Raw genomic sequence first — 7,810 nt, 5'->3', positions numbered from 1 at the left:
TCAAAGTAAAGTAAAAAAATGCTTCTACCCTTGGACATCCCAATTGTCAACTCCCCTTTATCCTCATTGTATATGATAGGGAAGGGAATGTCCTTGGAGTGCTCAACCAAAAACATGGGGCTGACATTGCCCCATAGGGCATTGTAGCCATCAACTGGACCCTGTGGCTTCTTGGGACCCCCTGGTCCAGAGCCATTCCTTCCACTGCCCTCTGGTTAAAGCTATTGAAGAAATAATCATGGGGTCTTGTTGAATAACCTTGTGCTCCCAAACTCCAGGGAATAGACTTGACGTGACACTTCTAAAGAAAACACCAAAGCCTAACTGGGCCTGCACACCATCTGGTGATCTGAAGGGGTGGATTTCCTGGAATTGTAACAGACAACATCTGGGAAGACAGCTTTCCCAAGATGTATGGACAGGGCCTGTATATCTTTTCTCCCAGTTGCCTCTTCTGTCCCTTGTGTGGAAAGAAAATGGCTTTGACCTGCACTTCCCAATCTCTTGCAAAAGTGGGAACCCTCTTTGGATTATGACCTTTTAAGAAAAAGTCTCATGATGATTTAGTATGCATTATTGAATGATTAGATGTCATAGAAATCAAACTGTTTTCTTTTACTGAAACTATTAACTAACTATAGATTTTTATCCCAATGCATGGTTTGTAAATGTAAAACTTTTCAGAGTATTATGGACAACACATGTGATTCAACACAGTTATTTTGAGATAACAATTCCATGTTAAAATGTCTTTGAACGTTTACCAATCCTGCAAAATTTTTTCTCTGTCAATACCAATGTTATTATTATAATAATTCTTATTCAATATTTTTTTTGTGCCAGGTACTATATAAATAATATCTATAAGTTAACAGCAATTCAGCACAATTTTTTTTCTTGATGCAGACTCTGAGACTAAAATGTTAAGTATCAAAGCAAAGCTATACCTCAAGCTGAGTTCCAATTGGCATAATGCCCAAAATTTCTATTTTACCCAATAACCAACAAACTTTCTTTCTTTCTTTCTTTCTTTCTTTCTTTCTTTCTTTCTTTCTTTCTTCCTTCCTTCCTTCCTTCCTTCCTTCCTTCCTTCCTTCCTTCCTTTTTCTTTCTTTCTTCCTTCCTTTTTCTTTCTTTCTTCCTTCCTTTTTCTTTCTTTCTTTCTTCCTTTCTTTTTCTTTCTTCCTTTCTTTCTTTCTTTCCTTCTTTCTTTCTTTCCTTCTTTCTTTCTTTCCTTCTTTCTTTCTTTTTTTAATTTTCTTTTTTTAATTTACATCCAAATTAGTTAGCATATAGTGCAACAATGATTTCAGGAGTAGATTTCTTAATGCCCCTTACCCATTTAGCCCATCCCTCCTCCCACAACCCCTCCAGTCACCCTTTGTTCCCCTATTTATGATGTACTTCTGTTTTGTCCCCCTCCCTGTTTTTATATTATTTTTGCTTCCCTTCCCTTACTTTCATCTGTTCTGTGTCTTAAAGTCCTCATACGAGTGAAGTCATATTTGTCTTTCTCTGACTAATTTCGCTTAGCACAATATCCTTTAGTTCCATCCATGTAGTTGCAAATGGCAAGATTTCATTATTTTTGATTGCTGAGTAATACACTGTTGTATACGTATACCACATCTTCTTTATCCATTCATCCATCAATGGACATTTGGGCTCTTTCCATACTTTGGCTACTGTTGGTATTGCTGCTATAAACATTAGGGTGCATGTATCCCTTCAAAACAGCACACCTGTATCCCTTGGATAAATATCTAGTAGTGCAATTTCTGGGTCTTAGGGTAGTCCTATTTTAGTTTTTTGAGGAACCTCCATACTGTTTTCCAGAGTGGCTGCACCAGCTTGCATTCCCACCAACAATGCAAAAGAGATCCTGTCTCTCCACATCCTTGCCAACATCTCTTGTTGCCCGAGTTGTTCATGTTAGCCATTCTCACAGGTGTGAGCTGGTATCTCATTGTGGTTTTGATTTGTATTTCTCTGATGATGAGTGATGTTGAGCATCTTTTCATGATGTTGGTTGGCCATCTGGATGTCTTCTATGGAGAAGTGTCTATTCATGTCTTTTGCCCATTTCTTCACTGGATTATTTGTTTTTTGGGTGTAGAGTTTGATAAGTTCTTTATAGATTTTGGATACTAACCCTTTATTTGATATGTCGTTTGCAAAAATCTTCTCCGCTTTTTGTTTTGATGAGGTCTCAGTAGTTCATTTTTGTTTTTGTTTCCCTTGCCTCCAAAGGCGTGTTGAGTAAGAAGTTGCTGCGGTCAAGATCAAAGCTTTTTTTGCCTGTTTTCTCCTCAAGGATTTTGATGGCTTCCTGTCTTACATTTAGGTTTTTCATCCATTTTGAGTTTATTTTTGTGTATGGTGTGAGAAAGTGGTCCAGGTTCATTCTTCTGCATGTCACTGTCCAGTTTTCCCAGCACCACTTGCTGAAGAGACTGTCTTTATTCCATTGGATGTTCTTTCCTGCTTTGTCAAAGATTAGTTGATCATACGTTTGTGGGTCCATTTCTGGGTTCTTTATTCTGTTCCATTGATCTGAATGTCTGTTCTTGTGCCAGTACCATACTGTCTTGATTACAGCTTTGTAGTATAGCTTGAAGTCTGGGATTGTGATGCCTCCTGCTTTGGTTTTCTTTTTCTAGATTGCTTTGGCTATTCAGCATCTTTTCTGATTCCATACAAATTTTAGGATTATTTGTTCTAGCTCTGAGAAGAATTCTGGTGTTATTTTGATAGGGATTACATTGAATATGTAAATTGCTTTGGGTAGTATCGACATTTTAACAATATTTGTTCTTCCAATCCAGGTGCATGGACTATTTTCCCATTTTTTTTGTGTGTCGTCTTCAATTTTTTCCATAAGCTTTCTATAGATTTAAGTGTATAGATTTTTTTTACCTCTTTGGTTAGATTTATTCCTAGGTATTTTATGGGTCTTGGTCCAATTGTAAATGGGATCAATTCCTTGATTTCTGTTTCTGTTGCTTCACCGTTGGTGTATAGGAATGCAACCAATTTCTGTGCATTGATTTTATATCCTGCAACTTTGCTGAATTCATGAATCAGTTTTGGCAGGTTTGTTTTTTTTTTTTTGTGGAATCTTTAGGGTTTTCCATATAGAGTATCATGTCATTTGCGAAGAGTGAAAGTTTGACCTCCTCCTGGCCAATTTGGATGCCTTTTACTTTTTTGTGTTGTCTGATTGCAGAGGCTAAGACTTCCAATACTATGTTGAGTAACAGTGGTGAGAGTGGACATCCCTGTGTTGTTCTTGGTCTTAAGGAGAAAGCTCTCAGTTTTTCCCCATTGAGGATGATATTAGCATTGGGTCTTTCATATGGCTTTTATGATCTTGAGGTATGATCTTTCTATCCCTACTTTCTTGAGGGGTTTTTATCAAGAAATGATGCTGTATTTTGTCAAATGCTTTTTCTGCAGTTATTGGGAGGATCATATTGTTCTTGTCCTTTCTTTTATTGATGTGATGAATCACATTGATTGTTTTGTGGATATTGAACCAGCCCTGCCTCCCAGGTATAAATCTCACTTGGTCGTGGTGAATAATTTTTTTTAATGTATTGTTGGATCTAAGTGGCTAATATCTTGTTAAGGATTTCTGCATCCATGTTCATCAGGGAAATTGGTCTGTAGTTCTCATTTTTAGTGGGGTCTCTGGTTTTGGAATCAAGGCAATGCTGGCTTCATAGGAAGAGTCTGGAAGTTTTCCTTCCATTTCTATTTTTTTGGAACAGCTTCGAGAGAATGGGTGTTAACTCTTTCTTAAATGTTTGGTAGAATTCCCCCTGGAAAGCCATCGGACCCTGGACTCTTGTTTTTTGGCAGATTTTTTATTACTAATTCGATTTCTTTACTGGCTATGGGTCTGTTCAAATTTTCTATTTCTTCCTGTTTCAGTTTTGGTAGTGTATGTTTCTGGGAATTTGTCCATTTCTTCCATATTGCCCATTTCATTGGCAAATAATTGCTCATAATATTCTCTTATTATTGTTTTTATTTTTGTTGTGTTGGTTGCTATCTCTCCTCTTTCATTCTTGATTTTATTTATCCGGGTCCTTTCCTTTTCTTTGTGGTCAAACTGGCTAGTGGTTTATCAGTTTTGTTAATTCTTTCAAAGAACCAGCTTCTGGTTTCATTGATCTGTTCTGGTTTTTTTTGTTTCAATAGCATTAATTTCTGCTCTAATCTTTATTATTTCCTGTCTTCTGCTGGTTTGGGGTTTTATTTGATGTTCTTTTCCCAGCTCTTTAAAGCTTAAGGTTAGGTTGTGTATCTGAGATCTTTCTTCCTTCTTTAGGAAAGCCTGGATTGCTATATACTTTCCTCTTATGACCACCTTTGCTGCATCCCAGAGGTTTTGGGTTGTGGTGTTATCATTTTCATTGGCTTCCATGAAGTTTTTTAATTTCCTTTTAACCTCTTGGTTAGCCCATTCATTCTTTAGTAGGATGTTCTTCAGTCTCCAAGTATTTGTTACCTTTCCAAATTTTTTCTTGTGGTTGATTTCGAGTTTCATAGTATTGTGGTCTGAAAATATGCACGGTGTGATCTCAGTCTTTTTGTACTTGTTGAGGACTGAGTCCCAGTATGTGGTCTACTCTGGAGAATGTTCCATGTGCAATCCTGCAAATTTTCATTAACTGGTGCTTCATGTTTATATATGTATTATATGTTCCCAAATATGCTAAATTGTTCAGTTCAGTGCTTCACATAATATTACACTATTTTGCCTCATAAGAAGTTTAAAAGGTTATTTTCAGGAGGCATACTATTCTTGCCTTCATAGAAAGAAATGTTTCTTCCCTAAGTCCAGATAAGTGCTAATAAATATTTTCAGATGGCTACTTTCAGACCCAAGGTCCTGGTTTATATCCAACATACAGTTGCAAATTGTCATTTGTTTTTGATCTGTAATTGCTGTTAATCAATCTTTTACAAGAAAGATGTGTTGCATTAGTTGATGCTGGTTAAATACTCAGTCTTGAGAAGATACAAACTTCAGACGGGAGCACTGGAGAGTTTTTCCCTTCTAACCCTCCCTATCACTCATGTGTGGCTTCAGTGGTTTCCAGCTGCTGAGTACTTTCCCTGTGACCTGAGACATGACAACCAGGAAAGGTCCTTCCTGGCCCTGAGGAACAAAACCATGAAACATAAAGAACCTGACTGTTGATAAGTGATCCTTTCAAGGAAAGATCTTGATCAAAAAGGGGAATGTGAAACTTAGTAATGGGAAACCTCACCAAAATCGATTTGGGTGGTTTTGGCAAGGGGATGTCTTAAGGCCTCCCACTCGGGGTTAATTGTATACCCAGAAATAAAAAATGGACTTGACCTGAAATGGACTAAACCTTGTGCCCAGATACTACTCTGCTTCTCCAGTCAGAAAGAGACTCTCTCCTCATCATCCTGGGCAATAGAACAAACAATGAAGCCACCACACGTCAAACTACCAGGTTACTCCAAAGGACTTTTAGTTCATTACAACCTTCACAACATACTCTGTTTATCCTTTCTTTTTCTTTTCTTTTCTTTTTTTTAAATTTTGTCTCTTCTTTGTTCCCCAGGCATAAGTAGGGTTTGCTGTAGCTTTTTTGTACAGGATCACAGTTCTGATTTATTCCTGAATAACCCCATATTTTGCTGATAAAATGACTGTCAGTGTCTATTTTTAAGGTTAACATCACCAACACTTGTCTCTCGAGTACTGTCTTTTTAACATGGAGCAACTGAACTCAGGTTTGAGTGACATTATTGCCTTCTTTACCATTTGGTAACTTTCAATCGACCAGCAAGGAATGTGATGTTTCAGGACTGGGAACCAAGAGTGCTTGTGTGGAGACAAGAATCTGAGTGCCTGGGCTCAGGTGTGCTGGGTCTTTTTTCTGTCACTTAGTGCTACTGATTCTGGGTCTATGTGGTGCGACACTAGGACTAGCATGGAACTTCTAGGATGCTACTTCTTGGCTCCCACCCCAAACTTGCAACATAATTTCCTAGTGGATTTCTGGAATACATAATTTCTATGCACACTAAAGCTCAAGGAGCCTTAGTTACTTGATTCGGAGCTCAGTCTTTCCATTAGAATAACATGGTGTTTTAAATATAATCATCACTGGTAACCTTGCCCACAGATTCTGCCAATAGGTCTCCATAGGAGCCTCAGGGTTCTTTTAATTAAGTGCTCCAGGTGATTCTAAGCGAGGCTATGGTAAAGCATGAGGGCCCCTCAGAAACTTATTAGAGTTGAGTGCTGGCTTTGCTCCTTAACACAGAGACAGGGACATAACACTGTCTTCTCTACATGAGTTTGGAGGGGTCAGGTCCACACAGCACAGATTTCCTATGCTGTAGTAGATTGTGTGGATGTCGGCTGGAGAGGAGGCTATATGAAGACAGGAAAGAGAAACTGGGAGAATTGATCTTGTTGTAGGAGCTCATAGTTTTTGAATAGCTCCTGACACAGAAAAGAGTAGGAAGCTGGGCCTTTTTAGTATTTCAATGTCCTGACGGTAGATGAGTAGTTAACAGGTGAAGAGACTTTACCTTAAAGGCAAATGCTCACGTTCCGGCCGTGACTTCCCCACAAGTATCTCCTGAGAAAGAAACCTAGGGCACAGGAGGAAGAAGATGAAATGGCTGGTTCTCCGGTAAGCCTTGCCTCCCAGGTTAGAGGCTATGTGTCATTTTTTCCTCCTGAAGTTCTATGCATTCAAAAATTGCAAAAATTTGTTTCTCTAGTTCTGATATTACTGTCTTATGAGTCTTTTCACCTACTTTTAAAACATGATATTGAATGTTATCTCTTTTGAGCATTTCTTTGCTTTATTCTAGAGCCTTCTCGCCATTCTTTCCAAACTGGCTTCCAATAGGACATGAAAACTGTCATTTTGAATTACTGTCCTGCAACTTTTAAAAATGTTCCTTTTGGGAGAGGTCTGTGGGGGAGGGCATTGAATCTGAGACTCCTACAGTAGATGGGCTTGTGTTTTGGTGTATCAGTTAAGGAGAACAGAACATATTTAAGTCACATTAGGATGCTTTATCAGCTCTTTGTGGACTAGGATTAGGCAAATGCACAAATAAACAAGATGGACATGTGGCCCAAAATAACCTTGAAAGTTCTGGAAATGAAACAGCTTTGCTCTCAGGATGCAAGGGGAAAAAGAAAAAAAAGATGCTGTATTTACAACACGCTCAACATTAAGGGGGCATTGGCGCTATTTGTGGCTTGCGAGTTTTATAAACCCACTGTTTTTTCTCAATTAGATTCCTATTCTGATTTACTTTTGGGTGGCCACAAGAACACGGGCGTGATAATGCGTCCTTCCATCTGCCTCAGGCACTGATAACAATTGGCTTCATTAAAGCGAATGTTAACTTCTTTTACTTGGCTTGGTGCTCTCTGCCACATTCCTCTTATATAACGTGAATATGTCTCTTAGTCATTCCTATGGATTGTATGGATTTACTAAGACATGTGCAGAAGCCATCACATTCAAACTGGAGACTCCTTTCTTCTGAGTTTCTCTTTGCTTGTAGTTTCCACTGGAAAGTGAAGGCTTCCTCTCTCTCTCTCTCTCTCTCTCTCTCTCTCTCTTGTGTACTGGAGATACTGACTTCTGGGAGAGGTGGTTCTGTGTAAGGGAGGTTCCAAATTGTAAGTTTTCATTGTATTTCTTACTCATGTGACAGACATTCTTTTCTTTACTTCTTTGTATTTTCAGGAAAAAAAAAACAAGGATCACATAGTTAACAGGGTAGAGTGTCAAAA

The sequence above is a fragment of the Lynx rufus genome, unplaced genomic scaffold, assembly GCF_022079265.1.
Source record: "Lynx rufus isolate CCGP_SWC_20201006 ecotype Redwood Valley unplaced genomic scaffold, mLynRuf1.p SCAF_16, whole genome shotgun sequence".
Classification (NCBI taxonomy): Eukaryota; Metazoa; Chordata; class Mammalia; order Carnivora; family Felidae; genus Lynx; species Lynx rufus.
Note: the sequence above shows the minus strand (reverse complement) of the source record.